This window comes from Rhinopithecus bieti, unplaced genomic scaffold (assembly GCF_001698545.2).
Source record: "Rhinopithecus bieti isolate Rb0 unplaced genomic scaffold, ASM169854v2 scaffold_13247, whole genome shotgun sequence".
Taxonomy (NCBI): Eukaryota; Metazoa; Chordata; class Mammalia; order Primates; family Cercopithecidae; genus Rhinopithecus; species Rhinopithecus bieti.
In genome coordinates this window covers 2,736,703-2,750,308 of record NW_016807505.1, presented here as the reverse complement: position 1 = coordinate 2,750,308, position 13,606 = coordinate 2,736,703, and the positions used below count along the sequence as shown (strand labels likewise).

Genomic DNA, 13,606 nt, shown 5'->3' with positions numbered 1-13,606 from the left:
GGGAGGGATTGCATTGGGGAGTTATACATGATATAAATGATGAATTGATGGGTGCTGACGAGTTGATGGGTGCAGCACACCAACATGGCATAAGTATACATATGTAACAAACCTGCACGTTATGCACATGTACCCTAGAACTTAAAGTATAATAAAAAAAAAAAAAAAAAAAGAAAGAAAACCTCTGCTTTTGCAGAATTATAAGGTCACAGCATTTTGATTTTCATTCTTGGTATCTTCCAAAGAACATCTTCACAGGCTGATTCAAACCTGAGCACCATGTTTAATTAGACAACGGAACCTCCCAGACAAATCCTGCTGCAGGCAGAAATTCACTCCTCATAGACCCTACCATCTCGATTCTGCATGGTCACCTAATCCTGCCATTGAAGTGAAATCAGCTTCCTGGTATGCCCGATCATGAGCAAAACAGACAGACGATAGTGGAAGGTGTCATTTTGCTACCTTTGCTCCTGTGCTTTTAACATTCTGTTCATACATTTTAATTGAGCCAATCTGAGCTCCTGAAAGCATTCAATAGCTTGGGAGAACATTCAGTCTAGCACGAAATTCATGCGAGCAAATAACACATCATTCTCAATGATTAATGTGTGTGGTTATCAGCATTAAATACATTGAGTCCAGAACTAGGAAAACGTCATGAGCATGTGTGGGCAAGGTATATACATGTATATATTAATTTTTACCTCGGTCTTTTCTCAAAAGTGAATAAAAAGGAGGTTTATCAGATTATCTTTAAAGGGACTACTAAAAATCAGCTAAATAAATCCTAATATTTAAAGACACGGATTACAATCATTTCAGAAATGTTGAAATTACAGACCTAATGGGAAATCTTGTAATGTGGCTTAATTGACACGTCGTGTTCTGTTAGCCTGACTCCAGCTGACAGCCAGATTCAGAAACATACCAGAAAGCAAGTGACATTTCTACGAGAACAGATTAGCCCGAAATAGCTGCTTGTCCTCTCATCCTTATAGACTGTTGACCACCCGCCCTCATTAAATGTTAGTGTGCTGATGTCCGGTCCTGGGAAACCTCCCCCTGGACTCGGAGCCAAGAGGCGAGGTCTCCAGTCTTCTGTGGCAGGCGAGCTCCGGGGGATGAAAGGCATTGCATCTTACTTCTCTGGTGGTTGCTAAATTCAATTTCAAGGGAAGTTTACCCAGGAAAACAATACTATTCCTTTCATGCTGTCCTCTGGAATAGAATGGTGGTTGAGGAGAATACCAGGGCAGTCCTGAGTCTCAGGGCCTTAGGGTCATCCTGGGAAGAAGTTAATTCAGAATCCCAAGGCCACATTGGCCTGGTCCTGCCTCCAAGGTGCCACTGGGTAAAGAGACCACAGCACCCAAGACCCAGAAATGTGTTATGGCGGGTCACTCGAGAAGGTTTGCTCCAGTGACCACTGCATTGACAACTCCAAGTGCTCTGCTAAATCCTCCAGCTCAAAGTGCCACAAAGACCCCCTCCCTTCACAGCCCCACTGTCACTAAGAAGTACCCTGCTCTCTTGCGCCCCATCCAGCCAGGAAAGCTAAATGCCACAGCCATGACGGACCACAGGCACTGAGGGCCTGCCCCTTGCCAGGGCTGTACTGTGTGTGGTCATGGCTGACTATCTCAGCCTCACACGGGCCCCTCAGTCCTTTACCATCTCCCTTTCTCAGCTGGGGAAACTAAGGCCTCCAGTCAGTCCCAGAATAAGTCTGCCAGGCTCACACTGCTCCTGAGAGGTGGAGCTCAGCTGTGAATGTGAGAGCTGGAACTCAAGTCCCCCACTCATGGCCACACGGTGCCGTCTGAAAGCCACCGTTTCACAGGAATGCAGACAGCATCCCATAAACTCATCTGGGAGCCAAGATTCCTGGGCTGAGAACCTGCCCGAGGCAGACAGGTTAACACTGATGTGGGAACCCTCGAGCTTCTCAGGGTCATCTTTGCAGCAGGAGTCCAGTTTCGGCAGAAAGAGGCTGCCCTTGCAGATCTTACGTAGTGGCTGCAAGGGAGCAGGACTAGGCTGGAAGGGGAGTGTCCAACCCAAGGATGCACCCAAGGGCAATGTCCCAGAAAGAGGTTGGGCACCTCATCCCGGCCCATCTCAGACTGGGGAATGCCCTTGAGGTCTTTGGACAGCCATGAGTTGTCTATTAGGAATTATTCTCCACTGGCAATTCACACTGATAAAACCTCCATCTCCTGCAGTCTCACTAAAGCAAGCACACGTGCAGAGAAGTCTCATTAAAGCAAGCACACGTGCAGAGAAGTGTGTCTCTGGTGGCCCATGAGTTTCCCAGGTAAAATACAGGTTCCGTTCACTCCCAGATGGAGAGTGGCTGGTTTTCTTTGCCCTGGGGATCTCCAACACAGGCCGGGGTCGTGGCCCATTCCACCGCACCTTGCCAAGTCCTCCCTTCTGTTCATGCTTGGAATCCAATGCTTCAGGCAGAGTGGGGCCACCTGAGAGGGCTACTCATGCTGGATGAACACTGTGTGGGTCTAAGTCTGTTTACAGGGGCTCCCCAGCCATGGCCCTTGGAGAAGCTTCCCTGTCCTCCGCAGGGCCTGGATGTCACCGCCTCCCTGCTGGGAGTGTCTAGTGAGTCCACAGTATTTGCTTCTCTTCCTGTAGCACTCCTGACCCAGTGCACTGTGGCCTGAAAATGCTCCATTCTGACTCCTGGAGGCTGGGCTCAGTGTCCCTCTGTCCCCAAATCTTCACCCAGGGCTCCATGTGTAGTTGGCACTCAAAAACCACATGTTCAACTGAGGAACAAAGTAGGTAAGTTAAACAAACAAACAAAAAACAGGAGAAAAACATAACATGGAAATATTTATATCAGATCTAAATCAGAGAACTCGAAGGTTTTAAAAAGATGTTCAGATAAACTTGGCATGACTTCTCTGGGTTATGTAAGCTTCTGCTTTGAATCTGTCTTACAGCAAGGAAGATGCATGAAAATAGAAGATATCTATGAAACGTTCAAAAACCGCAACATGCCATTTGCCTACAGCGACTTTACGGAAACGTTTACAAAAACATTTTCATGGGAATGCATACAGTGAGTATGCCAGTCATAAAGGTGCTTTTCTTTTTATTTAATTTTATGTTCTGTTATGTTCTTAATCTTGGGGCTAGATTGCAAATGTTTGTTTCCTTAACTTCAAATCAGAATTTATATCCTGGATGATATATAATTGTACTGTTCATCCTAGCTTTGTTTTATGTTTAACTCAATCACTTGCAAAATAAAGAACTGAATAAATATATCTCTTTTCATTAAATTAAGTTTTAGTCACAGACCATTGTGGAAAACACTAAAATCTGAATAAAATCAAACACACCACAAAAAAGAGGGACATAGAACAATGAGCAATAAAAGGAATATATTTCATTTTTAATGACATCACATTTTAAGCAAAGCAGCTTATGCCTGCAAGAGAGCTGGAGGAGCAGAGACAGGGCAGGTCTCCCCACTGCAGCAGGGAGGGCACCCCTCGTGCCCACCTGGCCTCAGGCAGCTCAGCTGCACTGCATGTAGTCAACCTTGGTGCAGCGGGAGAGCTGACAGGGGCCTGAGGCTGGGTGGCCTCTGGAATAACCTGGATAGGAGAAGGGAGAGGCCTCTTTAGGGGTAGCCCTCTGCAGCTTCACCCCCAAACTTGTGTCCATAAAAGGAGCCTGCAGTGCCTGCAGCCACCAGAAGGTGTCACTGCGGCTCTTGCACTGAGTCTGTGTTGGCCCCGCGGGTCCTCCCCAGGGAAAGGCCAGCGCAGCAGCATCCGGATGCTCTCACCAGGACCCCGGGAGCAGCGCGCTCTGCACCGCCGGGGCCCACGGCGCGGGCCTTGCACGGAGCTTCAGGGCGCTCAAACCAACAAGCTCCCAGAGCACGCAGCAACCAGGCCCTCCTACGTAGGGAGAAAGGCAGGAAAACCAAAAGCCCTTGCTGTTGGGGGGCACACCACTTAGCCCATAGGAAGAGCTTGATCTGTGTGTTTGAATACGGAACGCACCATTTCTCTGGGCGTCCCTTAAGTGTTTGACCCGTCTCTCATGGATCACATAGCATGGCTCCTACACAGCATTCCTTTTTGGATCTCGGTGGAACCTGGCAGGAAGGACGGAGTAAGGGGCTTCCATCAGACCTGCTAGGTGAGGGCAGAGCCTTCTCCTACGGTGGCAAGTTGAGAGTGTGTCACCCCTAATCTCACCCTCATGACTTACTGACCATGCCACCAGCCCTTCTGTCTGCATTTCCCTCCCACTCTTGACTCAGCAGCATTTGCACAGGAATAACATTTCTGAGAGCGGGGAAGGAGAGCCCTTCTGACAGAGAAGCCCCCAGAGTAGATTTGCCAAATGAATCCATTTAAAACGAGTCCATAATATTCATCCATAATTATCCTTAAATTTTGGGTGCTGAAGGACAAAGCTTCGTGTATGAAATAGCATTTTCACTTGTAAGAGCAACAAGCTATGGTTATTTTCAGACTGGCGTGTTTGGTAGCCATTTTCTTGAAAATGAACGGAGTCTGCCACTTCTAAGAAAACAACTGGCAGTATTCGTTGCCAATACTAAAAGTCGAGATTTCCAGTGCAAATTGGAATTTTGGAAAACTTGTGTCCACCTTCGTGAGTCTGGTTGCTTCTCAATAGTTAAATAGTTTTCTAACATGATTGGTTGGGAGACTAATCCATGTGGTTTTGTAATATTGTGCCAACATGTGGATGATAAGTGTAACTCTGTGAACCAATACTTTCCAATGCCTGAAGTTACAAAGTCATGCATGGGTAAAAGGCCCATTTAGAGTACAAGACACACCAATGTTCTGGAAGGTAACGAGGTATGAATAGTTCCTTGATATCATTTCAGGTTCCACATTAGAACTAAACTCCAAGAAACTGCTAGTTATTGAGTTTGATGAGATGTCAAGGAAGAGTATGCATGATTATCTGAAAAGTCTAATAAAATCCCCATCCATGTTCAAACTACATATCCATCTCGGGGTAAATTTCCTTCACAGAAATTACACGTCGCAACAGACTGAATGTGGAAGTAGATATGAAAATCATCTGTCTTTTATTGAGCCAGACATCAAAGATATTTGCAGAAATGTAAAACAATGTCACTGTCCTTCCTAAATTTTCTTTTTGGGGGATATAATAGAGTTATTTTTATAGAAATGTGTCACTTATGCAGGCTTTTATTATTTTAAATTAATCAGTAATACATATTTTTAAACATCTCAGTTGAAAAGTTTAATATAGTGAATAATGATAGAGATAATCCACATAAATAAAAGTTTTGGGTGGTGTTCCATAATGTTTAAGAGTCTTGTGTAGGATTGAGAGCATTTCCGCAGTATTTGTGTGCCCATAGACCAGTAGCTTTATATCCAACACTACGTCAGTTTACCCACTTGAATTTCATGGCTGCTAATGTAGAGTCTATTGAGACTCAGTGGATCTTAAGAAATTCAGTTACTCACTAAGAATGGTTCCACTGGCAGAACGGGGAGAAAGTGCACGAAGGGCTAGTCTCTTCTCAGTGTTGGGGAAGACAGAGTGACAGGATGGGTGTTAAACACAATAAGAGATTCCCTGATCACAAGGGTAATTTTTATATTGGAGTGCAGCCCAGTGCAGTCCCCTTTTAGGAGTCTAAAAAACTGGGCAAACTTCCTACTGTTGGTGATCATTTATTTTTATGACATTCTATTATGAAAATTCTAAATGTACACAAAAGGTTGAAAGGATTTTATACTGAACACTCATTATAGAACGAACATCACCTAGAATTCATGTGGTGCAATATTTACTTCATCACTTACCTGCAGACATTAAATAAACCCATGGGGTTATGTGACTCTTGCTGTGGTCTAATTGCATGCATCACTCAACCCTCTATCAAGAAACCCCTTCCATTTCAATGAAATGCAAATCCTAAGCATCATGTTCAAAGTGGGCAGCCTATTGTTTTTGTGTGGGTACGCCAGGACTTATTTAACCCATTTCTGACTGTTGACTACTTGGATTGGTTAAACTCTACTGATTTGATAAACATTGAGAAGGACCTGTTTTTCCATAACAATGATCCTTTATTTTCCTTCTAGACTTATAGGATTAAATCTAAGAAGCAGAATTCTTCTAGAGCTTCTCCTGTGTATTGTGGTAAGTTTCACCAACAGCTTTTCCTTTGCAAACTGAGCCCATATGTAGATGTTGGGGAAAAGATGGAGATTAGTCTGAAGAGAAGAGCCGAGGGACTGTGTTAGCTCCTTTCTGATATCCTGCCATATAGTACATTCTCAAAAAACAGCTGTCAAAGGAATGAATAACGAATGTTGAGGCACAGTGGGAGATGCAGGCTTCTCCCTGGAATCACTGATTGGAAGAGTGAGAATCAGAGTTGTGAGAGGTCAGCTTTGGTTACATGAAGACGTCCTTCCCCACCTCCTCGCCTTCCATCATATCTGTATTTTTTCTTCCAGGTGACACTTTTTTTTTTGAAATTATCATGGAAATCAAAGGTGAAGTGTAATTTGTTATAGGACTATAACGTTAATTATGATTAATACACTTTTGAATCACTGATACTCTTTTAAAATAGCAGCTTTGTTGAACTGAAATTCACATACTATAAAGCTCACCCTTTAAAAGCAGACAATTCGGTGGGTTTCAGTAACAATCTAATTCCAGACCTTTTTCGTCACTCCCAAAAGCAACCCTATCTGTGCCTTTTAGGTATCATTCCCCATTCCCTAATCCCAAACCCGGCATTCACTAATATACTTTTTTTCTCTATTAATTTGTCTATTGTAGACGTTTCATGTAAGTGGAATAATACAACAGCTGTCCCTTTGTGTCTGGCCTTTTCACTTTGCCTGGCTTCCAAGTTTATCTAGGTTGTAGCCTCTGTTTGAATTTCCTTCCTTTTTAAGGCTGAATAATAGTCATTGTATGCCCAGACCACATTCTATTTACCCATTCATTAGTGATAGACACCTGGGTTTCCCCCCACTTTTTGCATATTATGAATAATGCTGCTATGCACATTCATGTATGAGTTTCTGTGTAAATATGTTTTCATGTTTTTCCCTGCTATATACCTAGCATTTGAATTGCTAGATGACATGGTAACTCTATGCTTTACTGTTTGAGGAACTGCCAAACTGTTTTCCAAAGCGAATAGAATCACCTTACATTTCCACCAGCAAAGTGCAAGGGTCCTACTTGCTCTCTATCATCACCAGCACTTGTTGTTATGATACCTTTTGTGTTACAGCCCTCCTAGTGGTGGGAAGTGGCATCTCATGTGGGTTTGACTTTACATTTCCCTCATGACCTATGGTGTTGGACATTTTTGCTTGTGCTGATTGGTCATTTGTATAACTTCTTTGGAGAAATGTCAATTCAAACCCTTTGCCTATTTTTAATTAGCTTATATTTGTTTTTATTGTTGAGTTGCACACTCACATGCTTTAATTCTCCCTCTTTCCGTGGTCTGTTCATTTACAGGAAACGGATCCATTTGAGGTTACAGACTAAAGATCACTAAGCAGCTCTCACCTGGTGATACATATTGAGACACGCACAGTCTAAGAGATAAGCAGGTGTGGCTCCTCAGAAGGCAACTGAGACAGACCTTTACCTGCCAGCAAGTGGCCAAACACCCGGGGTCTTCCTGGCACCACACAACTGAGTTTTGCTGTCCTCTCATAATTATTGGCAGAGCTCTCTCCTTCTCAATGATCCTCTGATTAGAACCAGAAAGCACATATCACATAGGTCCTGGGCATGAACAGAGAATAGCCTGACATCAAATGTTCATTTAGGAATCTTTAAAAAATCACCCAGACTTCGTACAGAGCATGTGGTGCTGAATGCAGCAGGTGCAGTCACTGACCTTTGGGAGCTTTTGTCTAGTTAATGAGATTCTTCCACAAAACTGTGAAAGACATTGAGCTTGTGGGAACTGAATCATACTTTAAACGCATGTGAGATATTCACTCACATAACAGAACCTTACAGTAAACCTGCTTGTTGAGTTCCTACAGTAGTCTCTCTGGTTGTGGCATACTGCTACTGCAACCCATAAAAATCAGAAAACGCATCAACATTTCTTAAATCTCCTCCTGGTGCTTCTCAGTGCAGCTAAGTGCTCCCGTCCTTCCTCAGGCCCCTGGTGAATGCTCAGCTTTCAAGCCCTGCATCCACACACAGGCAGTGCCACCCACACGGGGACTTGGACTGTTAAGATTGGGGATGAGTGGTGTCCTTGCAGTTCCATAGCCATGTAGGCACGGGTCAAGTCATATTCCATTAAGCATAGTCAAAATATTGGAGAAGGATTTGCTTTTGTTGATTAGAAATGATTCAGGGTGTGGCAAGCCCTGTGCTCCACTGAATTCCATCCTGCTCTTCTGAGAAGGTGAGGAGGTACGTGGGGGCTTGCAGCATTCCCAGGGTGAATAATTGCACAAACGATAACTCACAAATGCTGTCAGTTTCCTATGTGTGAAGAGTAGCTCACCATGCTACCTGGGCTTGATCAACTTCATCCTCCTAGTATTACCATAATTTTTCAGGCTATGAGACGAAGGCTTAAAAGGTAAATTCCCCAAAGGCATCCAGCTTCTCAGTCGGTACAAGCCTGGATCTGAGCCAAAGCGATCTGACTGTGCAATCAGCCAGCTTCCTCATCAAACCCTTCCTCCCTCCCTTTTTTCTTCCCTCCTGAGCCCTTACAGAGCCAGGCATTGTCCCAAGGGCTGGAGTTGCAGGAGACAGCAAAGAAAACTCCTTGTCCTTATGGTGCCCCGTGGGGTGAGAGAGGCAATGAACACGGAAACTAGACCACGCACAGCATCTCAGAGAAAATGAGGTCCAGGGCTGAGGAGCAGGTACTAGTTTACACAGAAGAATCTGGGAAGACTTCTTGGATATGGTTACTTTGAAGGCAAGATCTGGTGAATGATTGAAAACTATGCAAATGTCGGCTGGGCACCATGGCTCACCCCTGTAATCCCAGCGCTTTAGGAGGTGAGGTGGGTGGATCACTTAAGGTCAGGAGTTTGAGACCAGCCTGGCCAATATGGCAAAACCCCATCTCTAATAAAAATATGAAAATTAGCCAGATGTGGTGGTGCACACCTGTGTCTCAGCTACTCGGGAGGCTGAGGCAGGAAAATTGCTTGAACTCCGGAGGCAGGGGTTGTGGTGAGCTGAGATCGTGCCATTGCACTCCAGCCTGGGCAACAGAGCGAAACTCCATCTCAATAAATAAATAAATAAATAAATAGAAAGAAAGAAAGAAAGAAAGAAAGAAAGAAAGAAAGAAAGAAAGAAAGAAAAAGAAAGAAAGAAAGAAAAAGAAACTATGCACACGCCTGTGGGAAGAGGATTCCACTGGTATAAGAGAAGAGTTGCTGCAGGGTCCTGAGGCAGGCATGCCCAGCAAGTATAGAACACACACAGGGCCATGGTCAGGACTGGCCTTTTGTTCCCAGTGAGATGGAGACTGATTGCAGGGACACAGTGACCAGTCTGGCTGCTCTGAGGAGAACAGTGTGTAGGTGCCCAGGAAGGGGCAAGAGGGAACTGCCAGGGTCCCTATAAAGACAGTGGGGGAGGGGAGGCAAAACATCAAGGACAATTCTCAGGTCCGCAAAGGAGGAGCTTCTGTGTAAGAAGCGGGGAAAAGAACATGAAGGAACACAGAAGTTGGGAGGTTTGTAGGCGTGACACTTCAAATACCTAATGGACACCTGACCATCAAATGATCCACTCCCTTTCAATGGCTCGTTGTCAGCGACTGTGATAATAAGATAATGCAGACAGCAATGACTTACCAAATGAGCATGTGCTGGAGTCTTACTTTACGCCCCCCACAGTCCTCCGAGTTAGGTGTTGCTTTCCCTGGGTCCCATATTGCACCCTCTGCCTTGTGCCATATCACCCCCTGCATCTGTGTGAAACGTGGGGTGTGGGGAAGACACTGAGCTCCTTTCTCAAGCTCAATCCTGGGGACCAATGGCCAAGACCAATGTCACCCAACGGTTTGGTATATGGCTGCTGCCTTGGGCAGGGGGTTTCCTCAGTCTGCCTCCCCCAGGCAGCGTGGGGTGGTGTGAGCGCCTGTCCCACAGGCTGGACAGAAATAGCATCTGAACAGCAGGCGGCACAGTTCCTCCTGCAGACACACTCGCCGGCCCATGTTCTCATTTCTAGGATCCAATTCTCAAATCTTTTTAGTACTAATTAGAAGACTATCAATCTGCTTGGCTCACCCTGGATTTACATCTTGTAGGATTTCCTGGGTTATTTTTCTAAGCTTCAGCTAAATGAATAAGAGAAATTGGCAGAGATCCTACCCCATCACCCCTTGAAGTGTGCGAGGGATAAACGTGCTCTCCCTGGGTCCTCTTCCTCCCACTGTGGGTCTGGATTCACGCTGCAAACAGTGACTGCGAGACGGAAATTAGCTGAATGGTCTGGCAGAATGTCTACATGCCACGCAGTCTTAAAAGGATCCAAGATACACACAAACACACACACCATAAACAAGCACACAAACTATACACACATACACCATACATACACACCATACACACACACAAACACACCATACACTCACGAACACACTATACACACATACACCATAAACACACACATCATATATACACACATACGATACACAAACACACACACTATACACACATACACCATAAACACTCATCAAACACACATACACATATCACACACATACACAGAAATGCACTATACACTCACAAACACACCATACAAACACACACACCATACACGCATACCCAATACACACACAAACACCATACACACACCAACACACACAAACATAAATACACCATACACACAAACACCATATATACATACACCATACACACACACCATACTCACACAAACACGCACCATACACACACCATACACACAAAAACAATATACACACAAGCACACACACCATATGCACATATGCCATACACACAAACACACCACGCTCACATACCATAACACACACACCATACACACAAACACCATACACACACACCACGCACACATCATACACACATACACCATACACACACCATGCTCACACACACGCACCATACACACGCACCATACACACACACCATACATACACACCATACACACAAACAGCATACACACACACCACACACACCATACATACACACCATACAAACAGCATACACACATACACCATCCACACACACCATCCACACAAACACAATATACACACAAACACACACACCGTACGCACGTATGCCATACACACAAACACACCATACACACAAGCAAATGCATTCACACACCATACACACATACACCATACACACACACGATACACGCACACAAACACACACGATACACACACACACGATACACGCACACAAACACACACGATACACACACACACCATTCACAAGGACAAACACCTGGCTACTTGGCTTGAGAAAGGGCTGTGGAGACCCTTTGTCCGCCCAGGCCACAAAGCCTGTCTGTCCCCATCTCAGCACTCGGCCCAGGCCGGTGCCAGTGTCTGCCAGGTCTGGGGCTGCCTTCCTTCCCCACGGCTCTGGGGACTTCCTCACCAGGCTCTCTCCCTCTCCTGGGCCTATCATGCACCGTCCATCCTCCAGCACTGGCCCTGGTGGTGTTGACGCCCTGGACTCCCTCCAGGCTCCCTGGATGCAGAGAGGAGGGGGTTTCCACACCCATCGGGTCATCGGGGGTAACTGCTCTCCCACGCCCTCCCCATCTGTCCTGCCTGCACCGCACGGCAAACGCCCTGAGCGCAGCAGGCTTCTGCTTCGATTCAAGGTGTCCGTTTTTAGTTACTGATATCCATTTGAAAAAACAAACAAAGAAACAATTGGAAAATATCAAGTTGACTCTGAACTTTTAATTCAATAGTTCCTCCCAGTGTTGAGTAGTGAGAACACGGGATGAGAAGTCAGAAGATGTGGTTTCCCAACTCACAGTAACCAGCGGCCAGCTCTGTGGGCCCCGTGGAGGCACATGCAGCCTCTCTGGGCCTTCATTTCCCCACGAATGGAAGTCATCTTGGAGGAGGTGATCTGTAAGACACCATCCAGCTGGAAATTTTTTTTTTCTGTTTTGAGACGGAGTCTCGCTCTGTCGCCTGGGCTGGAGTGCAGGGACACGATCTCAGCTCACTGCAAGCTCCGCCTCCCGCGTTCACGCCATTCTCCTGCCTCAGCCTCCCGAGTAGCTGGGACTACAGGCGCCGCCACCACCACCACGCCTGGCTAATTTTTTTGTATTTTTATTAGAGACAGGGTTTCACCGTGTCAGTCAGGAGTGTCTCGATCTCCTGACCTCGTGATCCGCCTGCCTCGGCCTCTCAAAGTGCTGGGATTACAGGTGTGAGCCACCGTGCCCGGCCACCAAGCATGAAACTTTTAAAGGTCAGTGATATGCATGAAGAGACCATCTGAATGCCAAGAAGGTGTCTGGGAAAGTGAGCAGGGAAGAAAAACACGGGATAAGAGTGACAGTTTCTCTAAATAGAGATTTCGTGTTTACAAAGGGGAAAACTGCAACCCTAACCTGGTAATCTTTTGGCTACAGTTTCAGTTGCCAAAAATAAGTACTGATGGGAAAGTTGTTTTTTTGTTGTTGTTGTTATTGTCACTGAAGAAAAAAAGATATTTAGGGCAGTAAAGGATGCAGTCAGGTATGACAAAAGGATGAACATGGTTCTGCAACTTTACAGAGAGACAGAAAGAACACGTTCTGGGGAGAGAGGATCCCAAAGTCTAGGTTTCTCTAAATTCACAGGCTCTAGAGGCCTCTCAGTTCTCCTCTGTAAGTATTTGATAAACTGTGGCTGTGGAAGCAGACAGGATTCTGTTATCCTAGCTGAACAACAGAGAGATGCCCTTAGGAGGTTTGCAAGGGGAAGGAGATAAGCGGATGCTTGGCGAGCATGTTCTCCTGCTGGATGGTTCAAAGACAGGGTCAACCCCAGCAGCTTCTGCAATGTCCCATTGAGAGTGGAAGCCAAGGACACCATCCTTTGTGACTTTTGTGGTTTTCTGTATTTGAGTTAAATAAATTCCCTCTAGATTTTAACCCTAGTAGAAGTGTGTCTCTTCGAAGAAATGGCATAATCCCAACCCAGGAGCAGCAGTTAAGGCAGACATCACTTCCCCTTGTTCTCTGGCTACTGGGAAATTCAAGCTACGTCTTACTTTCAAGCCCAACTAATTATAACAATCCAGAAGCCTGGAATATCTTATGGGTTCTTCTTTACAAGCCCCTATTTCATTTTTTAATTCGATTATAGATAATTTATACATATTTTTATAAATAGTATACATAAAATGTGTATAAAAAAGATACATACGTATAAATTTGGTCATTAGCAATTTATTTTATCATTATCCAATCATACGAATGTCAAATACTGGAGTTATTTTAACTCCTTCCTCTTCCTTGATTCCTATTCTGTGGCTCACGATTCCTTGACAATTCCTGCTCATGCTCCCCCTCTCACTCCCATTAC

General features: G+C 45.1%; 1 protein-coding gene and 1 long non-coding RNA gene across 2 annotated transcripts in view; both read right to left on the bottom strand.

The window, feature by feature from the left end:
• LOC108535969 (uncharacterized) overlaps positions 1 to 375 on the bottom strand; it is an 8,455-nt gene extending 8,080 nt beyond the window's left edge. Inside the window, exon 1 of the long non-coding RNA XR_001887381.1 lies at positions 183 to 375. This is a non-coding gene — a long non-coding RNA (uncharacterized LOC108535969). The remainder of the gene's footprint in view (positions 1 to 182) is intronic.
• GABRG3 (gamma-aminobutyric acid type A receptor subunit gamma3) overlaps positions 1 to 13,606 on the bottom strand; it is a 559,764-nt gene that overhangs the window by 177,593 nt on the left and 368,565 nt on the right. The window lies entirely within an intron of this gene.